This window comes from Sardina pilchardus, chromosome 16 (genome assembly GCF_963854185.1).
Source record: "Sardina pilchardus chromosome 16, fSarPil1.1, whole genome shotgun sequence".
Lineage (NCBI taxonomy): Eukaryota > Metazoa > Chordata > Actinopteri > Clupeiformes > Clupeidae > Sardina > Sardina pilchardus.
The window spans coordinates 1,269,825-1,293,922 of NC_085009.1; positions in this window are offsets into that span (position 1 = coordinate 1,269,825).

The following is a 24,098-nucleotide window of genomic DNA, read 5'->3' on the forward strand; positions in this document are numbered from 1 at the left end:
ACAATTTACGCACGATTCATACGAACGAATAAAACGTAAGACCTACGTTTATTACCTACTTATTCAGGATGTCACCAGGAAATTTCGGTAGTTGAGTTTTCCAACGAGTAGAGGCTGAACAGTCTTTGACGCGTGTAGCCTACTGGGGTTCCGAGTAAATGGTAATGCTCGGGTGCATATCTCTGTAAATCTTTGAGAACAGACGTCATAGAGGCTACCGAATTATGACGTGAAACTCAAACCTGTACGCGAGAAGCATGTCCAATCTGCACCATTCAGTAGTAGCCTACTTCTCAGATTGTCTTGAATGTCTGTCTCCTGTCATCAACAACTACTTCATGCACATGTGTTCACTGCTGCATATTGATAATCAACTTGTACTAGAACGAATGACTTGATAAAAACGGCCGTCAAAATCTATCTATCACACAAGGCTAGCACTTCGGAAGCGCGGCGCAATTGCGCCAAACGTTCTAATGTGCTCATCTCGCGTGTCATATTTTTTACATGTGGGTATTATTATTATTTTTTATTATTATTAATTCATTCGTTGATTCATTTATCTAATGAGGGTTAGGAAGTCAATGATTATTATCATAATCATTGACTTCATTCAGCATCAACTCAATATAGGCTGCTGGAAACCCTGTCTCTCCTAAGGAACCACTTTCCATCTGCCATCATTAGCCTATTTAACACCGCTTTATGAGCAAAGATGGTAGCTTTCTTTGTAGGTGAACTTCAGAGGTCTCTATCAAGCATGAGTTGCAATTTCCCCTTGGGGATCAATAAAGTATCTATCTATTCATCTATCTACAATGAAGCATGCCAGTAATTCCACCTCCAGCATCCAGATGGAGATGTGGCCATTTTAATGCCAGAGATCTCATGAGTATGTGGCTCTCTGTATGTGCACACAATACATTTCACTTTGACAGTTACTGTACCATTTTATCAAATCAATAAAGTCTGATTGTTTTATTCAATGAACTCACACGTGTATTCTTCCAAAGGGACTTGGACAGATACAGATATTGCTCTAACAGATGCTTTACAGCCAGTAACACAGTTTATGATCAATTTCAAATGTTCTGATGTTCTGATTTGCTACGAGCAACTTTGTGTGTTGTTTCAGTTCAGAAATCTTGTGTTGTAGTGTTGTTGACAAAATGAAATAGTTACTCAGCATTCCACAGGTTGCCACACATGTGGGTTTTCACGGTGGGCTTGCTAGTGACTAAACATGTTACTTTGACGTCACTAAATAACCTTAACCATCACTGTGACAAAGCTGGCTAATGTTAGAAAAATCAGTGTCATTCACACAGAGTCAAATCCAAAGCAGTCTGATTGCTTCATCTTATTGCCTTATCTCTTAAAAGATAAGATGTCTAAACTTTCCAAAGGAAATCTTCCAGACCAAGAAACCACAATACAGCCGTTCATATGATGCTGAGAAAATGTATTGTAATAATGTATTGAAAAAAACATGGATGGAGTAAAATAGTATCCTGAGTTGGCCATGATTGGACCTTGGTCACTTGGGTCAACAATCACACTGCAACAAAATAGCTGCTTGGCCAATCAGTGAGGTCCGCCAGAAAAGTCCTCCTGAAGACAGACGGGGTCGCCAACTGCCACGTCATAATGGCGGCCATCCTCAGTCACCAGGCAGACAGAGGGCCAGTCCCGAATGTGATTATCCGGGTAATGAGTGACAATGAAGTCCTTCATGTTGGCCATGTAGAGGCGGTACACCTTAATGGTGTGGTGCAGTGTGTAACCCAGGAGGCACATCTCCACCTATAACCCGGAAATGAATACAACAGCCGTTAGTTGGTGGCAGTCAATGGGTCAACAACAACAACAAGCACATCAAAAGTCTCCCTGAGCCTTCTCACCTGCTCCACGCCTCCACTGAAGCCAACCTGGCTCAGGTGGTTGGTCAGGAACGTGCGCGGGCAGGAGGAGGTGTAGCGGGAGAATAGCAGCCAGCAGAAGATTGGCACGTCTTTGCCCCTCTGCATGGCGTCGTGCAACTCTACGGCACAGGTCAGCATCAGGAGCTTGAGCGCCTCCATGACACCAAACTCGTCCTCTCCGCCCCGGAAGAGCTGATCACACACCCGTCTGCGACCCTCGAGCCCAGGGGAGGCTGCCGCCGCACGCCACTGCACAGAATACACATACGCAAACGTCAATGCACACGCACAATCTCAGTTGCCCCCGATGTGTGCATTGCAATAATGACTGATGTGGAAAAATGAAATATCAACAAAGTTTAACACACTACTTCAGGTAACACAATATCCAACCACTGTCACAATAACATGCAAATGAGAGCCGTACCCATTTCTGGAGAAGGCTCAGGTAGTGTGTCATAAGATCCACATCATCTTGGATCCCGCTCGTCTGCTTGCACACGTCGGGAAACAACCAGCCTTCAATCAGACCGTAGCGAGACTGAAGCTTTTCAGGGATCTAAGAAAATGGGAAAATTCAAGTGTCATGTTTGATGTGTGAAAGGGCCCGATCAAACATTGCTCCACTGTAGTAGAAACAAATTCACGTGTTTAACAGTGAACCACACTTTCTTCTTTCTTTCATTTCTTTGGAGACAAGCCATTCTGTATCAGACGGAAGACAGTCCATTCTGAACAAGGCTTTGTTATCTAGTAAGTTCAGTCAGCTAGTGATCCCTAGGGTAGAGAAGATGGGCATACCAATAAGAAACTCTCCCGCTGCAGCCAGTCGGGAAGCTGGGCAGACCTCATCAGCGTCTGGTACAGGGAGGCTCGCAGGGCACAGTAGTTGTCTTCCCTCACCCGCCGGACGAATCCAAAGCTCCGGGAGAGCACGGCGTAGCCCTGGAGGAAGGTGCGCACAGACGGATAGAATGAAAAAAAGATTAGTGGCAGGCTTCACCTTGTGCAGAGAGAAAATACACAAACAATACGCACAACATACTTTTCTGATGATGACGCTTTCGGTGGTCTGCCCTTTCCACTCCTTCTCGCTGTGCATTAAAATGGCAACGGGCGGCTCAAAGCTGCATGGGTCATGTCCTGAAAGTGGATTGAAAGGAGTATACAGTAAGGAGACTTTCCCACCTACGCTGTGCAGTACATGCCATGAAAGAATACAGCAATCATTTCGAGTTAATCACCAGGCATCTCCATGAGACTCTGCCTCGCCAGCTCCTCCTCCATCTCCTCCTCGCTGTAATAGAGATCTTCGTCGCTGCAGGGAGAGAGGTCGGATGCACCGGGTTAAATGTCTCAATTGCTGTTTAATGACTGACTTGATCCAAAACCATCTCGTTCATTTGCTATGGTAAATGGTTATGCTACTGACATACCAAGTAAGCCAGGCCTCACTCCCATCTGACACCGGGCTCCACCTGCCAGCACTTCCAGGTCTCTCGTCCTGGAGATTCACAGCCAGCCCTCTGCGAGTGGAACCACTTGAGCTCGCAACAACCTTCTGAAGTTCAGCAAGTTCAGCGAGCAACTTTGGAAGGGCCACACTCTTAGACTTAGTGCTCAGGGCAAACACCATGTCTTGGGCGGCAGAGGCTGCGGCAGAGCCTCTGTGCATAAATGGACAGAAAATGAATGTTGACATTAAGGAATGGAATTTGTTAAAAAAAAAACAACAAAAAAAAAACAACAACCAATGCAACTCATCTCCTTACTGTGCAAGTCCCAAAGTTCTTTGCCAGAGGTGCCCCCATTCAAATGTCTCTTTAAGTTGTGTGTTTCAACTTAACCCAATGTATTATATACAGTACAACAGAAGTTCTATTATGAAACTGAGGCAATCAAACATTTCCGGACTCACCTTGCGGAAGCATCAGTGGGAACAAAGTTGAGACGAAGGCCACTATCGGGATGCTGTCCATCCATGCTGAACGAGTGACCACTATCACTCCTATGCTGCGAGATAGCCTCAGCAAGCTTAGCATTTGTGAAGGGGACACCTGCGCCAAGCATGGCGGAGGCGAGCAGCCGCTCATCCTCGCCGCTGCGCAGAGACGCATCCCGTTCACCATCCAGGGCTTCGGATGAGTCTAGCAGTGGCTGATGTCCACACCTGTCCAGATGGGCATCAATGTCACTTACCAGAGGAAACCCCTTTGGAGCAATACTCACCACCCCCTCGGCCGAGGGATTCTGAACCAGCCGGTCCTCCGGCTTTGCAGCCGGTGTAATGGTGGTTGGGTCCTCTTGGGATAATCTGTGGAATTAAAGACCTTTTACAAAATTCCACTTGTGTTTTGATACCATTTATTGGTGCCATCAGCAGTCAACAGGTGCCTCTTACCTAATCTCAGCCCGCACAGCTTTTGCAGATGGAACTGAGGGGAGGGCGCTGTCCCTGTTGTCTCCATTGCAGAGCTTCTCAATTCCAGAGGCAACAGCCTCGCTGCTGGTCTTGGTGGAAGCTGCTCTGTAGTCTAGCTTCTCAGCTGACAGAGCCTGGCTCACAAGCTCAGTGGCCTCTGCTAACACTTTCGACACCAGCCCCGCAGCCACCTCTTGTATGTTGTTGTCCACGGCAGCAGGTGCATTCACATGCAGACTGGTGACAAGTGCTGATGCAGGAGGCTCTCTGAGTCCAGTCACCTCGTCAACATATCTAGAGGCCACACTCTTGGCGGTATCTGCCAAAACCTCTGACACCAGTCCTGCAGCCACCTCTTTTTCATGTGGGAGAATGCTCTCTCCCACAGAATCTGCTGCCTGACCTGGTGCCACTTCTTCCTTGATGGCCTCATTTTGCAGCCGCTGCTGCTGCTGCTCCTCCTCCTGGCGGTCGCCAGGATTGGCACGAAAGCAGCAGCTGACTGTGTTTCCCATTGTCCCGGGACCTGGCTGGGGGCTCAGCTCAGGTGCTCAGGCAGGGGGTGACGCCCTCATGGCATCCACAATGTGGATCTGTGTCAATAAAAAAAATATGCATATATGAGTTCATAATCTGAATTTTAACTCTCAACTCTTTCCCTCCAAGAGTTGACTGAAAACAAGTACGACAATATCCAGTGTTGTGAATGAATAAGTGCTAACTTGTTCAAGTCAAAAGAAAGAAAATGTCAGTGGCGCATTATAGACCTGTAAGCACATGGCACATTTAACTGACATTGTGCGAAGTGTTTTTGACCGAATTTTAGAACGACACAGATCGGATGAGTTGTAGGCCTACAGTATATTCGTTAGTTGCGCTTGAGATTTGCGTGGCTAAGCCAGGTCTCGCGCCTCAGCCCTTTTCGTGCAATCATAGGCCGGTCAAAACAATACAAACAATTTACGCACGATTCATACGAACGAATAAAACGTAAGACCTACGTTTATTACCTACTTATTCAGGATGTCACCAGGAAATTTCGGTAGTTGAGTTTTCCAACGAGTAGAGGCTGAACAGTCTTTGACGCGTGTAGCCTACTGGGGTTCCGAGTAAATGGTAATGCTCGGGTGCATATCTCTGTAAATCTTTGAGAACAGACGTCATAGAGGCTACCGAATTATGACGTGGAACTCAAACCTGTACGCGAGAAGCATGTCCAATCTGCACCATTCAGTAGTAGCCTACTTCTCAGATTGTCTTGAATGTCTGTCTCCTGTCATCAACAACTACTTCATGCACATGTGTTCACTGCTGCATATTGATAATCAACTTGTACTAGAACGAATGACTTGATAAAAACGGCCGTCAAAATCTATCTATCACACAAGGCTAGCACTTCGGAAGCGCGGCGCAATTGCGCCAAACGTTCTAATGTGCTCATCTCGCGTGTCATATTTTTTACATGTGGGTATTATTATTATTTTTTATTATTATTAATTCATTCGTTGATTCATTTATCTAATGAGGGTTAGGAAGTCAATGATTATTATCATAATCATTGACTTCATTCAGCATCAACTCAATATAGGCTGCTGGAAACCCTGTCTCTCCTAAGGAACCACTTTCCATCTGCCATCATTAGCCTATTTAACACCGCTTTATGAGCAAAGATGGTAGCTTTCTTTGTAGGTGAACTTCAGAGGTCTCTATCAAGCATGAGTTGCAATTTCCCCTTGGGGATCAATAAAGTATCTATCTATTCATCTATCTACAATGAAGCATGCCAGTAATTCCACCTCCAGCATCCAGATGGAGATGTGGCCATTTTAATGCCAGAGATCTCATGAGTATGTGGCTCTCTGTATGTGCACACAATACATTTCACTTTGACAGTTACTGTACCATTTTATCAAATCAATAAAGTCTGATTGTTTTATTCAATGAACTCACACGTGTATTCTTCCAAAGGGACTTGGACAGATACAGATATTGCTCTAACAGATGCTTTACAGCCAGTAACACAGTTTATGATCAATTTCAAATGTTCTGATGTTCTGATTTGCTACGAGCAACTTTGTGTGTTGTTTCAGTTCAGAAATCTTGTGTTGTAGTGTTGTTGACAAAATGAAATAGTTACTCAGCATTCCACAGGTTGCCACACATGTGGGTTTTCACGGTGGGCTTGCTAGTGACTAAACATGTTACTTTGACGTCACTAAATAACCTTAACCATCACTGTGACAAAGCTGGCTAATGTTAGAAAAATCAGTGTCATTCACACAGAGTCAAATCCAAAGCAGTCTGATTGCTTCATCTTATTGCCTTATCTCTTAAAAGATAAGATGTCTAAACTTTCCAAAGGAAATCTTCCAGACCAAGAAACCACAATACAGCCGTTCATATGATGCTGAGAAAATGTATTGTAATAATGTATTGAAAAAAACATGGATGGAGTAAAATAGTATCCTGAGTTGGCCATGATTGGACCTTGGTCACTTGGGTCAACAATCACACTGCAACAAAATAGCTGCTTGGCCAATCAGTGAGGTCCGCCAGAAAAGTCCTCCTGAAGACAGACGGGGTCGCCAACTGCCACGTCATAATGGCGGCCATCCTCAGTCACCAGGCAGACAGAGGGCCAGTCCCGAATGTGATTATCCGGGTAATGAGTGACAATGAAGTCCTTCATGTTGGCCATGTAGAGGCGGTACACCTTAATGGTGTGGTGCAGTGTGTAACCCAGGAGGCACATCTCCACCTATAACCCGGAAATGAATACAACAGCCGTTAGTTGGTGGCAGTCAATGGGTCAACAACAACAACAAGCACATCAAAAGTCTCCCTGAGCCTTCTCACCTGCTCCACGCCTCCACTGAAGCCAACCTGGCTCAGGTGGTTGGTCAGGAACGTGCGCGGGCAGGAGGAGGTGTAGCGGGAGAATAGCAGCCAGCAGAAGATTGGCACGTCTTTGCCCCTCTGCATGGCGTCGTGCAACTCTACGGCACAGGTCAGCATCAGGAGCTTGAGCGCCTCCATGACACCAAACTCGTCCTCTCCGCCCCGGAAGAGCTGATCACACACCCGTCTGCGACCCTCGAGCCCAGGGGAGGCTGCCGCCGCACGCCACTGCACAGAATACACATACGCAAACGTCAATGCACACGCACAATCTCAGTTGCCCCCGATGTGTGCATTGCAATAATGACTGATGTGGAAAAATGAAATATCAACAAAGTTTAACACACTACTTCAGGTAACACAATATCCAACCACTGTCACAATAACATGCAAATGAGAGCCGTACCCATTTCTGGAGAAGGCTCAGGTAGTGTGTCATAAGATCCACATCATCTTGGATCCCGCTCGTCTGCTTGCACACGTCGGGAAACAACCAGCCTTCAATCAGACCGTAGCGAGACTGAAGCTTTTCAGGGATCTAAGAAAATGGGAAAATTCAAGTGTCATGTTTGATGTGTGAAAGGGCCCGATCAAACATTGCTCCACTGTAGTAGAAACAAATTCACGTGTTTAACAGTGAACCACACTTTCTTCTTTCTTTCATTTCTTTGGAGACAAGCCATTCTGTGTCAGACGGAAGACAGTCCATTCTGAACAAGGCTTTGTTATCTAGTAAGTTCAGTCAGCTAGTGATCCCTAGGGTAGAGAAGATGGGCATACCAATAAGAAACTCTCCCGCTGCAGCCAGTCGGGAAGCTGGGCAGACCTCATCAGCGTCTGGTACAGGGAGGCTCGCAGGGCACAGTAGTTGTCTTCCCTCACCCGCCGGACGAATCCAAAGCTCCGGGAGAGCACGGCGTAGCCCTGGAGGAAGGTGCGCACAGACGGATAGAATGAAAAAAAGATTAGTGGCAGGCTTCACCTTGTGCAGAGAGAAAATACACAAACAATACGCACAACATACTTTTCTGATGATGACGCTTTCGGTGGTCTGCCCTTTCCACTCCTTCTCGCTGTGCATTAAAATGGCAACGGGCGGCTCAAAGCTGCATGGGTCATGTCCTGAAAGTGGATTGAAAGGAGTATACAGTAAGGAGACTTTCCCACCTACGCTGTGCAGTACATGCCATGAAAGAATACAGCAATCATTTCGAGTTAATCACCAGGCATCTCCATGAGACTCTGCCTCGCCAGCTCCTCCTCCATCTCCTCCTCGCTGTAATAGAGATCTTCGTCGCTGCAGGGAGAGAGGTCGGATGCACCGGGTTAAATGTCTCAATTGCTGTTTAATGACTGACTTGATCCAAAACCATCTCGTTCATTTGCTATGGTAAATGGTTATGCTACTGACATACCAAGTAAGCCAGGCCTCACTCCCATCTGACACCGGGCTCCACCTGCCAGCACTTCCAGGTCTCTCGTCCTGGAGATTCACAGCCAGCCCTCTGCGAGTGGAACCACTTGAGCTCGCAACAACCTTCTGAAGTTCAGCAAGTTCAGCGAGCAACTTTGGAAGGGCCACACTCTTAGACTTAGTGCTCAGGGCAAACACCATGTCTTGGGCGGCAGAGGCTGCAGCAGAGCCTCTGTGCATAAATGGACAGAAAATGAATGTTGACATTAAGGAATGGAATTTGTTAAAAAAAAAACAACAAAAAAAAAACAACAACCAATGCAACTCATCTCCTTACTGTGCAAGTCCCAAAGTTCTTTGCCAGAGGTGCCCCCATTCAAATGTCTCTTTAAGTTGTGTGTTTCAACTTAACCCAATGTATTATATACAGTACAACAGAAGTTCTATTATGAAACTGAGGCAATCAAACATTTCCGGACTCACCTTGCGGAAGCATCAGTGGGAACAAAGTTGAGACGAAGGCCACTATCGGGATGCTGTCCATCCATGCTGAACGAGTGACCACTATCACTCCTATGCTGCGAGATAGCCTCAGCAAGCTTAGCATTTGTGAAGGGGACACCTGCGCCAAGCATGGCGGAGGCGAGCAGCCGCTCATCCTCGCCGCTGCGCAGAGACGCATCCCGTTCACCATCCAGGGCTTCGGATGAGTCTAGCAGTGGCTGATGTCCACACCTGTCCAGATGGGCATCAATGTCACTTACCAGAGGAAACCCCTTTGGAGCAATACTCACCACCCCCTCGGCCGAGGGATTCTGAACCAGCCGGTCCTCCGGCTTTGCAGCCGGTGTAATGGTGGTTGGGTCCTCTTGGGATAATCTGTGGAATTAAAGACCTTTTACAAAATTCCACTTGTGTTTTGATACCATTTATTGGTGCCATCAGCAGTCAACAGGTGCCTCTTACCTAATCTCAGCCCGCACAGCTTTTGCAGATGGAACTGAGGGGAGGGCGCTGTCCCTGTTGTCTCCATTGCAGAGCTTCTCAATTCCAGAGGCAACAGCCTCGCTGCTGGTCTTGGTGGAAGCTGCTCTGTAGTCTAGCTTCTCAGCTGACAGAGCCTGGCTCACAAGCTCAGTGGCCTCTGCTAACACTTTCGACACCAGCCCCGCAGCCACCTCTTGTATGTTGTTGTCCACGGCAGCAGGTGCATTCACATGCAGACTGGTGACAAGTGCTGATGCAGGAGGCTCTCTGAGTCCAGTCACCTCGTCAACATATCTAGAGGCCACACTCTTGGCGGTATCTGCCAAAACCTCTGACACCAGTCCTGCAGCCACCTCTTTTTCATGTGGGAGAATGCTCTCTCCCACAGAATCTGCTGCCTGACCTGGTGCCACTTCTTCCTTGATGGCCTCATTTTGCAGCCGCTGCTGCTGCTGCTCCTCCTCCTGGCGGTCGCCAGGATTGGCACGAAAGCAGCAGCTGACTGTGTTTCCCATTGTCCCGGGACCTGGCTGGGGGCTCAGCTCAGGTGCTCAGGCAGGGGGTGACGCCCTCATGGCATCCACAATGTGGATCTGTGTCAATAAAAAAAATATGCATATATGAGTTCATAATCTGAATTTTAACTCTCAACTCTTTCCCTCCAAGAGTTGACTGAAAACAAGTACGACAATATCCAGTGTTGTGAATGAATAAGTGCTAACTTGTTCAAGTCAAAAGAAAGAAAATGTCAGTGGCGCATTATAGACCTGTAAGCACATGGCACATTTAACTGACATTGTGCGAAGTGTTTTTGACCGAATTTTAGAACGACACAGATCGGATGAGTTGTAGGCCTACAGTATATTCGTTAGTTGCGCTTGAGATTTGCGTGGCTAAGCCAGGTCTCGCGCCTCAGCCCTTTTCGTGCAATCATAGGCCGGTCAAAACAATACAAACAATTTACGCACGATTCATACGAACGAATAAAACGTAAGACCTACGTTTATTACCTACTTATTCAGGATGTCACCAGGAAATTTCGGTAGTTGAGTTTTCCAACGAGTAGAGGCTGAACAGTCTTTGACGCGTGTAGCCTACTGGGGTTCCGAGTAAATGGTAATGCTCGGGTGCATATCTCTGTAAATCTTTGAGAACAGACGTCATAGAGGCTACCGAATTATGACGTGGAACTCAAACCTGTACGCGAGAAGCATGTCCAATCTGCACCATTCAGTAGTAGCCTACTTCTCAGATTGTCTTGAATGTCTGTCTCCTGTCATCAACAACTACTTCATGCACATGTGTTCACTGCTGCATATTGATAATCAACTTGTACTAGAACGAATGACTTGATAAAAACGGCCGTCAAAATCTATCTATCACACAAGGCTAGCACTTCGGAAGCGCGGCGCAATTGCGCCAAACGTTCTAATGTGCTCATCTCGCGTGTCATATTTTTTACATGTGGGTATTATTATTATTTTTTATTATTATTAATTCATTCGTTGATTCATTTATCTAATGAGGGTTAGGAAGTCAATGATTATTATCATAATCATTGACTTCATTCAGCATCAACTCAATATAGGCTGCTGGAAACCCTGTCTCTCCTAAGGAACCACTTTCCATCTGCCATCATTAGCCTATTTAACACCGCTTTATGAGCAAAGATGGTAGCTTTCTTTGTAGGTGAACTTCAGAGGTCTCTATCAAGCATGAGTTGCAATTTCCCCTTGGGGATCAATAAAGTATCTATCTATTCATCTATATACAATGAAGCATGCCAGTAATTCCACCTCCAGCATCCAGATGGAGATGTGGCCATTTTAATGCCAGAGATCTCATGAGTATGTGGCTCTCTGTATGTGCACACAATACATTTCACTTTGACAGTTACTGTACCATTTTATCAAATCAATAAAGTCTGATTGTTTTATTCAATGAACTCACACGTGTATTCTTCCAAAGGGACTTGGACAGATACAGATATTGCTCTAACAGATGCTTTACAGCCAGTAACACAGTTTATGATCAATTTCAAATGTTCTGATGTTCTGATTTGCTACGAGCAACTTTGTGTGTTGTTTCAGTTCAGAAATCTTGTGTTGTAGTGTTGTTGACTAAATGAAATAGTTACTCAGCATTCCACAGGTTGCCACACATGTGGGTTTTCACGGTGGGCTTGCTAGTGACTAAACATGTTACTTTGACGTCACTAAATAACCTTAACCATCACTGTGACAAAGCTGGCTAATGTTAGAAAAATCAGTGTCATTCACACAGAGTCAAATCCAAAGCAGTCTGATTGCTTCATCTTATTGCCTTATCTCTTAAAAGATAAGATGTCTAAACTTTCCAAAGGAAATCTTCCAGACCAAGAAACCACAATACAGCCGTTCATATGATGCTGAGAAAATGTATTGTAATAATGTATTGAAAAAAACATGGATGGAGTAAAATAGTATCCTGAGTTGGCCATGATTGGACCTTGGTCACTTGGGTCAACAATCACACTGCAACAAAATAGCTGCTTGGCCAATCAGTGAGGTCCGCCAGAAAAGTCCTCCTGAAGACAGACGGGGTCGCCAACTGCCACGTCATAATGGCGGCCATCCTCAGTCACCAGGCAGACAGAGGGCCAGTCCCGAATGTGATTATCCGGGTAATGAGTGACAATGAAGTCCTTCATGTTGGCCATGTAGAGGCGGTACACCTTAATGGTGTGGTGCAGTGTGTAACCCAGGAGGCACATCTCCACCTATAACCCGGAAATGAATACAACAGCCGTTAGTTGGTGGCAGTCAATGGGTCAACAACAACAACAAGCACATCAAAAGTCTCCCTGAGCCTTCTCACCTGCTCCACGCCTCCACTGAAGCCAACCTGGCTCAGGTGGTTGGTCAGGAACGTGCGCGGGCAGGAGGAGGTGTAGCGGGAGAATAGCAGCCAGCAGAAGATTGGCACGTCTTTGCCCCTCTGCATGGCGTCGTGCAACTCTACGGCACAGGTCAGCATCAGGAGCTTGAGCGCCTCCATGACACCAAACTCGTCCTCTCCGCCCCGGAAGAGCTGATCACACACCCGTCTGCGACCCTCGAGCCCAGGGGAGGCTGCCGCCGCACGCCACTGCACAGAATACACATACGCAAACGTCAATGCACACGCACAATCTCAGTTGCCCCCGATGTGTGCATTGCAATAATGACTGATGTGGAAAAATGAAATATCAACAAAGTTTAACACACTACTTCAGGTAACACAATATCCAACCACTGTCACAATAACATGCAAATGAGAGCCGTACCCATTTCTGGAGAAGGCTCAGGTAGTGTGTCATAAGATCCACATCATCTTGGATCCCGCTCGTCTGCTTGCACACGTCGGGAAACAACCAGCCTTCAATCAGACCGTAGCGAGACTGAAGCTTTTCAGGGATCTAAGAAAATGGGAAAATTCAAGTGTCATGTTTGATGTGTGAAAGGGCCCGATCAAACATTGCTCCACTGTAGTAGAAACAAATTCACGTGTTTAACAGTGAACCACACTTTCTTCTTTCTTTCATTTCTTTGGAGACAAGCCATTCTGTATCAGACGGAAGACAGTCCATTCTGAACAAGGCTTTGTTATCTAGTAAGTTCAGTCAGCTAGTGATCCCTAGGGTAGAGAAGATGGGCATACCAATAAGAAACTCTCCCGCTGCAGCCAGTCGGGAAGCTGGGCAGACCTCATCAGCGTCTGGTACAGGGAGGCTCGCAGGGCACAGTAGTTGTCTTCCCTCACCCGCCGGACGAATCCAAAGCTCCGGGAGAGCACGGCGTAGCCCTGGAGGAAGGTGCGCACAGACGGATAGAATGAAAAAAAGATTAGTGGCAGGCTTCACCTTGTGCAGAGAGAAAATACACAAACAATACGCACAACATACTTTTCTGATGATGACGCTTTCGGTGGTCTGCCCTTTCCACTCCTTCTCGCTGTGCATTAAAATGGCAACGGGCGGCTCAAAGCTGCATGGGTCATGCCCTGAAAGTGGATTGAAAGGAGTATACAGTAAGGAGACTTTCCCACCTACGCTGTGCAGTACATGCCATGAAAGAATACAGCAATCATTTCGAGTTAATCACCAGGCATCTCCATGAGACTCTGCCTCGCCAGCTCCTCCTCCATCTCCTCCTCGCTGTAATAGAGATCTTCGTCGCTGCAGGGAGAGAGGTCGGATGCACCGGGTTAAATGTCTCAATTGCTGTTTAATGACTGACTTGATCCAAAACCATCTCGTTCATTTGCTATGGTAAATGGTTATGCTACTGACATACCAAGTAAGCCAGGCCTCACTCCCATCTGACACCGGGCTCCACCTGCCAGCACTTCCAGGTCTCTCGTCCTGGAGATTCACAGCCAGCCCTCTGCGAGTGGAACCACTTGAGCTCGCAACAACCTTCTGAAGTTCAGCAAGTTCAGCGAGCAACTTTGGAAGGGCCACACTCTTAGACTTAGTGCTCAGGGCAAACACCATGTCTTGGGCGGCAGAGGCTGCGGCAGAGCCTCTGTGCATAAATGGACAGAAAATGAATGTTGACATTAAGGAATGGAATTTGTTAAAAAAAAAACAACAAAAAAAAAACAACAACCAATGCAACTCATCTCCTTACTGTGCAAGTCCCAAAGTTCTTTGCCAGAGGTGCCCCCATTCAAATGTCTCTTTAAGTTGTGTGTTTCAACTTAACCCAATGTATTATATACAGTACAACAGAAGTTCTATTATGAAACTGAGGCAATCAAACATTTCCGGACTCACCTTGCGGAAGCATCAGTGGGAACAAAGTTGAGACGAAGGCCACTATCGGGATGCTGTCCATCCATGCTGAACGAGTGACCACTATCACTCCTATGCTGCGAGATAGCCTCAGCAAGCTTAGCATTTGTGAAGGGGACACCTGCGCCACGCATGGCGGAGGCGAGCAGCCGCTCATCCTCGCCGCTGCGCAGAGACGCATCCCGTTCACCATCCAGGGCTTCGGATGAGTCTAGCAGTGGCTGATGTCCACACCTGTCCAGATGGGCATCAATGTCACTTACCAGAGGAAACCCCTTTGGAGCAATACTCACCACCCCCTCGGCCGAGGGATTCTGAACCAGCCGGTCCTCCGGCTTTGCAGCCGGTGTAATGGTGGTTGGGTCCTCTTGGGATAATCTGTGGAATTAAAGACCTTTTACAAAATTCCACTTGTGTTTTGATACCATTTATTGGTGCCATCAGCAGTCAACAGGTGCCTCTTACCTAATCTCAGCCCGCACAGCTTTTGCAGATGGAACTGAGGGGAGGGCGCTGTCCCTGTTGTCTCCATTGCAGAGCTTCTCAATTCCAGAGGCAACAGCCTCGCTGCTGGTCTTGGTGGAAGCTGCTCTGTAGTCTAGCTTCTCAGCTGACAGAGCCTGGCTCACAAGCTCAGTGGCCTCTGCTAACACTTTCGACACCAGCCCCGCAGCCACCTCTTGTATGTTGTTGTCCACGGCAGCAGGTGCATTCACATGCAGACTGGTGACAAGTGCTGATGCAGGAGGCTCTCTGAGTCCAGTCACCTCGTCAACATATCTAGAGGCCACACTCTTGGCGGTATCTGCCAAAACCTCTGACACCAGTCCTGCAGCCACCTCTTTTTCATGTGGGAGAATGCTCTCTCCCACAGAATCTGCTGCCTGACCTGGTGCCACTTCTTCCTTGATGGCCTCATTTTGCAGCCGCTGCTGCTGCTGCTCCTCCTCCTGGCGGTCGCCAGGATTGGCACGAAAGCAGCAGCTGACTGTGTTTCCCATTGTCCCGGGACCTGGCTGGGGGCTCAGCTCAGGTGCTCAGGCAGGGGGTGACGCCCTCATGGCATCCACAATGTGGATCTGTGTCAATAAAAAAAATATGCATATATGAGTTCATAATCTGAATTTTAACTCTCAACTCTTTCCCTCCAAGAGTTGACTGAAAACAAGTACGACAATATCCAGTGTTGTGAATGAATAAGTGCTAACTTGTTCAAGTCAAAAGAAAGAAAATGTCAGTGGCGCATTATAGACCTGTAAGCACATGGCACATTTAACTGACATTGTGCGAAGTGTTTTTGACCGAATTTTAGAACGACACAGATCGGATGAGTTGTAGGCCTACAGTATATTCGTTAGTTGCGCTTGAGATTTGCGTGGCTAAGCCAGGTCTCGCGCCTCAGCCCTTTTCGTGCAATCATAAGCCGGTCAAAACAATACAAACAATTTACGCACGATTCATACGAACGAATAAAACGTAAGACCTACGTTTATTACCTACTTATTCAGGATGTCACCAGGAAATTTCGGTAGTTGAGTTTTCCAACGAGTAGAGGCTGAACAGTCTTTGACGCGTGTAGCCTACTGGGGTTCCGAGTAAATGGTAATGCTCGGGTGCATATCTCTGTAAATCTTTGAGAACAGACGTCATAGAGGCTACCGAATTATGACGTGGAACTCAAACCTGTACGCGAGAAGCATGTCCAATCTGCACCATTCAGTAGTAGCCTACTTCTCAGATTGTCTTGAATGTCTGTCTCCTGTCATCAACAACTACTTCATGCACATGTGTTCACTGCTGCATATTGATAATCAACTTGTACTAGAACGAATGACTTGATAAAAACGGCCGTCAAAATCTATCTATCACACAAGGCTAGCACTTCGGAAGCGCGGCGCAATTGCGCCAAACGTTCTAATGTGCTCATCTCGCGTGTCATATTTTTTACATGTGGGTATTATTATTATTTTTTATTATTATTAATTCATTCGTTGATTCATTTATCTAATGAGGGTTAGGAAGTCAATGATTATTATCATAATCATTGACTTCATTCAGCATCAACTCAATATAGGCTGCTGGAAACCCTGTCTCTCCTAAGGAACCACTTTCCATCTGCCATCATTAGCCTATTTAACACCGCTTTATGAGCAAAGATGGTAGCTTTCTTTGTAGGTGAACTTCAGAGGTCTCTATCAAGCATGAGTTGCAATTTCCCCTTGGGGATCAATAAAGTATCTATCTATTCATCTATCTACAATGAAGCATGCCAGTAATTCCACCTCCAGCATCCAGATGGAGATGTGGCCATTTTAATGCCAGAGATCTCATGAGTATGTGGCTCTCTGTATGTGCACACAATACATTTCACTTTGACAGTTACTGTACCATTTTATCAAATCAATAAAGTCTGATTGTTTTATTCAATGAACTCACACGTGTATTCTTCCAAAGGGACTTGGACAGATACAGATATTGCTCTAACAGATGCTTTACAGCCAGTAACACAGTTTATGATCAATTTCAAATGTTCTGATGTTCTGATTTGCTACGAGCAACTTTGTGTGTTGTTTCAGTTCAGAAATCTTGTGTTGTAGTGTTGTTGACTAAATGAAATAGTTACTCAGCATTCCACAGGTTGCCACACATGTGGGTTTTCACGGTGGGCTTGCTAGTGACTAAACATGTTACTTTGACGTCACTAAATAACCTTAACCATCACTGTGACAAAGCTGGCTAATGTTAGAAAAATCAGTGTCATTCACACAGAGTCAAATCCAAAGCAGTCTGATTGCTTCATCTTATTGCCTTATCTCTTAAAAGATAAGATGTCTAAACTTTCCAAAGGAAATCTTCCAGACCAAGAAACCACAATACAGCCGTTCATATGATGCTGAGAAAATGTATTGTAATAATGTATTGAAAAAAACATGGATGGAGTAAAATAGTATCCTGAGTTGGCCATGATTGGACCTTGGTCACTTGGGTCAACAATCACACTGCAACAAAATAGCTGCTTGGCCAATCAGTGAGGTCCGCCAGAAAAGTCCTCCTGAAGACAGACGGGGTCGCCAACTGCCACGTCATAATGGCGGCCATCCTCAGTCACCAGGCAGACAGAGGGCCAGTCCCGAATGTGATTATCCGGGTAATGAGTGACAATGAAGTCCTTCATGTTGGCCATGTAGAGGCGGTACACCTTAATGGTGTGGTGCAGTGTGTAACCCAGGAGGCACATCTCCACCTATAACCCGGAAATGAATACAACAGCCGTTAGTTGGTGGCAGTCAATGGGTCAACAACAACAACAAGCACATCAAAAGTCTCCCTGAGCCTTCTCACCTGCTCCACGCCTCCACTGAAGCCAACCTGGCTCAGGTGGTTGGTCAGGAACGTGCGCGGGCAGGAGGAGGTGTAGCGGGAGAATAGCAGCCAGCAGAAGATTGGCACGTCTTTGCCCCTCTGCATGGCGTCGTGCAACTCTACGGCACAGGTCAGCATCAGGAGCTTGAGCGCCTCCATGACACCAAACTCGTCCTCTCCGCCCCGGAAGAGCTGATCACACACCCGTCTGCGACCCTCGAGCCCAGGGGAGGCTGCCGCCGCACGCCACTGCACAGAATACACATACGCAAACGTCAATGCACACGCACAATCTCAGTTGCCCCCGATGTGTGCATTGCAATAATGACTGATGTGGAAAAATGAAATATCAACAAAGTTTAACACACTACTTCAGGTAACACAATATCCAACCACTGTCACAATAACATGCAAATGAGAGCCGTACCCATTTCTGGAGAAGGCTCAGGTAGTGTGTCATAAGATCCACATCATCTTGGATCCCGCTCGTCTGCTTGCACACGTCGGGAAACAACCAGCCTTCAATCAGACCGTAGCGAGACTGAAGCTTTTCAGGGATCTAAGAAAATGGGAAAATTCAAGTGTCATGTTTGATGTGTGAAAGGGCCCGATCAAACATTGCTCCACTGTAGTAGAAACAAATTCACGTGTTTAACAGTGAACCACACTTTCTTCTTTCTTTCATTTCTTTGGAGACAAGCCATTCTGTATCAGACGGAAGACAGTCCATTCTGAACAAGGCTTTGTTATCTAGTAAGTTCAGTCAGCTAGTGATCCCTAGGGTAGAGAAGATGGGCATACCAATAAGAAACTCTCCCGCTGCAGCCAGTCGGGAAGCTGGGCAGACCTCATCAGCGTCTGGTACAGGGAGGCTCGCAGGGCACAGTAGTTGTCTTCCCTCACCCGCCGGACGAATCCAAAGCTCCGGGAGAGCACGGCGTAGCCCTGGAGGAAGGTGCGCACAGACGGATAGAATGAAAAAAAGATTAGTGGCAGGCTTCACCTTGTGCAGAGAGAAAATACACAAACAATACGCACAACATACTTTTCTGATGATGACGCTTTCGGTGGTCTGCCCTTTCCACTCCTTCTCGCTGTGCATTAAAATGGCAACGGGCGGCTCAAAGCTGCATGGGTCATGCCCTGAAAGTGGATTGAAAGGAGTATACAGTAAGGAGACTTTCCCACCTACGCTGTGCAGTACATGCCATGAAAGAATACAGCAATCATTTCGAGTTAATCACCAGGCATCTCCATGAGACTCTGCCTCGCCAGCTCCTCCTCCATCTCCTCCTCGCTGTAATAGAGATCTTCGTCGCTGCAGGGAGAGAGGTCGGATGCACCGGGTTAAATGTCTCAATTGCTGTTTAATGACTGACTTGATCCAAAACCATCTCGTTCATTTGCTATGGTAAATGGTTATGCTACTGACATACCAAGTAAGCCAGGCCTCACTCCCATCTGACACCGGGCTCCACCTGCCAGCACTTCCAGGTCTCTCGTCCTGGAGATTCACAGCCAGCCCTCTGCGAGTGGAACCACTTGAGCTCGCAACAACCTTCTGAAGTTCAGCAAGTTCAGCGAGCAACTTTGGAAGGGCCACACTCTTAGACTTAGTGCTCAGGGCAAACACCATGTCTTGGGCGGCAGAGGCTGCGGCAGAGCCTCTGTGCATAAATGGACAGAAAATGAATGTTGACATTAAGGAATGGAATTTGTTAAAAAAAAAACAACAAAAAAAAAACAACAACCAATGCAACTCATCTCCTTACTGTGCAAGTCCCAAAGTTCTTTGCCAGAGGTGCCCCCATTCAAATGTCTCTTTAAGTTGTGTGTTTCAACTTAACCCAATGTATTATATACAGTACAACAGAAGTTCTATTATGAAACTGAGGCAATCAAACATTTCCGGACTCACCTTGCGGAAGCATCAGTGGGAACAAAGTTGAGACGAAGGCCACTATCGGGATGCTGTCCATCCATGCTGAACGAGTGACCACTATCACTCCTATGCTGCGAGATAGCCTCAGCAAGCTTAGCATTTGTGAAGGGGACACCTGCGCCACGCATGGCGGAGGCGAGCAGCCGCTCATCCTCGCCGCTGCGCAGAGACGCATCCCGTTCACCATCCAGGGCTTCGGATGAGTCTAGCAGTGGCTGATGTCCACACCTGTCCAGATGGGCATCAATGTCACTTACCAGAGGAAACCCCTTTGGAGCAATACTCACCACCCCCTCGGCCGAGGGATTCTGAACCAGCCGGTCCTCCGGCTTTGCAGCCGGTGTAATGGTGGTTGGGTCCTCTTGGGATAATCTGTGGAATTAAAGACCTTTTACAAAATTCCACTTGTGTTTTGATACCATTTATTGGTGCCATCAGCAGTCAACAGGTGCCTCTTACCTAATCTCAGCCCGCACAGCTTTTGCAGATGGAACTGAGGGGAGGGCGCTGTCCCTGTTGTCTCCATTGCAGAGCTTCTCAATTCCAGAGGCAACAGCCTCGCTGCTGGTCTTGGTGGAAGCTGCTCTGTAGTCTAGCTTCTCAGCTGACAGAGCCTGGCTCACAAGCTCAGTGGCCTCTGCTAACACTTTCGACACCAGCCCCGCAGCCACCTCTTGTATGTTGTTGTCCACGGCAGCAGGTGCATTCACATGCAGACTGGTGACAAGTGCTGATGCAGGAGGCTCTCTGAGTCCAGTCACCTCGTCAACATATCTAGAGGCCACACTCTTGGCGGTATCTGCCAAAACCTCTGACACCAGTCCTGCAGCCACCTCTTTTTCATGTGGGAGAATGCTCTCTCCCACAGAATCTGCTGCCTGACCTGGTGCCACTTCTTCCTTGATGGCCTCATTTTGCAGCCGCTGCTGCTGCTGCTCCTCCTCCTGGCGGTCGCCAGGATTGGCACGAAAGCAGCAGCTGACTGTGTTTCCCATTGTCCCGGGACCTGGCTGGGGGCTCAGCTCAGGTGCTCAGGCAGGGGGTGACGCCCTCATGGCATCCACAATGTGGATCTGTGTCAATAAAAAAAATATGCATATATGAGTTCATAATCTGAATTTTAACTCTCAACTCTTTCCCTCCAAGAGTTGACTGAAAACAAGTACGACAATATCCAGTGTTGTGAATGAATAAGTGCTAACTTGTTCAAGTCAAAAGAAAGAAAATGTCAGTGGCGCATTATAGACCTGTAAGCACATGGCACATTTAACTGACATTGTGCGAAGTGTTTTTGACCGAATTTTAGAACGACACAGATCGGATGAGTTGTAGGCCTACAGTATATTCGTTAGTTGCGCTTGAGATTTGCGTGGCTAAGCCAGGTCTCGCGCCTCAGCCCTTTTCGTGCAATCATAAGCCGGTCAAAACAATACAAACAATTTACGCACGATTCATACGAACGAATAAAACGTAAGACCTACGTTTATTACCTACTTATTCAGGATGTCACCAGGAAATTTCGGTAGTTGAGTTTTCCAACGAGTAGAGGCTGAACAGTCTTTGACGCGTGTAGCCTACTGGGGTTCCGAGTAAATGGTAATGCTCGGGTGCATATCTCTGTAAATCTTTGAGAACAGACGTCATAGAGGCTACCGAATTATGACGTGGAACTCAAACCTGTACGCGAGAAGCATGTCCAATCTGCACCATTCAGTAGTAGCCTACTTCTCAGATTGTCTTGAATGTCTGTCTCCTGTCATCAACAACTACTTCATGCACATGTGTTCACTGCTGCATATTGATAATCAACTTGTACTAGAACGAATGACTTGATAAAAACGGCCGTCAAAATCTATCTATCACACAAGGCTAGCACTTCGGAAGCGCGGCGCAATTGCGCCAAACGTTCTAATGTGCTCATCTCGCGTGTCATATTTTTTACATGTGGGTATTATTATTATTTTTTATTATTATTAATTCATTCGTTGATTCATTTATCTAATGAGGGTTAGGAAGTCAATGATTATTATCATAATCATTGACTTCATTCAGCATCAACTCAATATAGGCTGCTGGAAACCCTGTCTCTCCTAAGGAACCACTTTCCATCTGCCATCATTAGCCTATTTAACACCGCTTTATGAGCAAAGATGGTAGCTTTCTTTGTAGGTGAACTTCAGAGGTCTCTATCAAGCATGAGTTGCAATTTCCCCTTGGGGATCAATAAAGTATCTATCTATTCATCTATCTACAATGAAGCATGCCAGTAATTCCACCTCCAGCATCCAGATGGAGATGTGGCCATTTTAATGCCAGAGATCTCATGAGTATGTGGCTCTCTGTATGTGCACACAATACATTTCACTTTGACAGTTACTGTACCATTTTATCAAATCAATAAAGTCTGATTGTTTTATTCAATGAACTCACACGTGTATTCTTCCAAAGGGACTTGGACAGATACAGATATTGCTCTAACAGATGCTTTACAGCCAGTAACACAGTTTATGATCAATTTCAAATGTTCTGATGTTCTGATTTGCTACGAGCAACTTTGTGTGTTGTTTCAGTTCAGAAATCTTGTGTTGTAGTGTTGTTGACTAAATGAAATAGTTACTCAGCATTCCACAGGTTGCCACACATGTGGGTTTTCACGGTGGGCTTGCTAGTGACTAAACATGTTACTTTGACGTCACTAAATAACCTTAACCATCACTGTGACAAAGCTGGCTAATGTTAGAAAAATCAGTGTCATTCACACAGAGTCAAATCCAAAGCAGTCTGATTGCTTCATCTTATTGCCTTATCTCTTAAAAGATAAGATGTCTAAACTTTCCAAAGGAAATCTTCCAGACCAAGAAACCACAATACAGCCGTTCATATGATGCTGAGAAAATGTATTGTAATAATGTATTGAAAAAAACATGGATGGAGTAAAATAGTATCCTGAGTTGGCCATGATTGGACCTTGGTCACTTGGGTCAACAATCACACTGCAACAAAATAGCTGCTTGGCCAATCAGTGAGGTCCGCCAGAAAAGTCCTCCTGAAGACAGACGGGGTCGCCAACTGCCACGTCATAATGGCGGCCATCCTCAGTCACCAGGCAGACAGAGGGCCAGTCCCGAATGTGATTATCCGGGTAATGAGTGACAATGAAGTCCTTCATGTTGGCCATGTAGAGGCGGTACACCTTAATGGTGTGGTGCAGTGTGTAACCCAGGAGGCACATCTCCACCTATAACCCGGAAATGAATACAACAGCCGTTAGTTGGTGGCAGTCAATGGGTCAACAACAACAACAAGCACATCAAAAGTCTCCCTGAGCCTTCTCACCTGCTCCACGCCTCCACTGAAGCCAACCTGGCTCAGGTGGTTGGTCAGGAACGTGCGCGGGCAGGAGGAGGTGTAGCGGGAGAATAGCAGCCAGCAGAAGATTGGCACGTCTTTGCCCCTCTGCATGGCGTCGTGCAACTCTACGGCACAGGTCAGCATCAGGAGCTTGAGCGCCTCCATGACACCAAACTCGTCCTCTCCGCCCCGGAAGAGCTGATCACACACCCGTCTGCGACCCTCGAGCCCAGGGGAGGCTGCCGCCGCATGCCACTGCACAGAATACACATACGCAAACGTCAATGCACACGCACAATCTCAGTTGCCCCCGATGTGTGCATTGCAATAATGACTGATGTGGAAAAATGAAATATCAACATAGTTTAACACACTACTTCAGGTAACACAATATCCAACCACTGTCACAATAACATGCAAATGAGAGCCGTACCCATTTCTGGAGAAGGCTCAGGTAGTGTGTCATAAGATCCACATCATCTTGGATCCCGCTCGTCTGCTTGCACACGTCGGGAAACAACCAGCCTTCAATCAGACCGTAGCGAGACTGAAGCTTTTCAGGGATCTAAGAAAATGGGAAAATTCAAGTGTCATGTTTGATGTGTGAAAGGGCCCGATCAAACATTGCTCCACTGTAGTAGAAACAAATTCACGTGTTTAACAGTGAACCACACTTTCTTCTTTCTTTCATTTCTTTGGAGACAAGCCATTCTGTATCAGACGGAAGACAGTCCATTCTGAACAAGGCTTTGTTATCTAGTAAGTTCAGTCAGCTAGTGATCCCTAGGGTAGAGAAGATGGGCATACCAATAAGAAACTCTCCCGCTGCAGCCAGTCGGGAAGCTGGGCAGACCTCATCAGCGTCTGGTACAGGGAGGCTCGCAGGGCACAGTAGTTGTCTTCCCTCACCCGCCGGACGAATCCAAAGCTCCGGGAGAGCACGGCGTAGCCCTGGAGGAAGGTGCGCACAGACGGATAGAATGAAA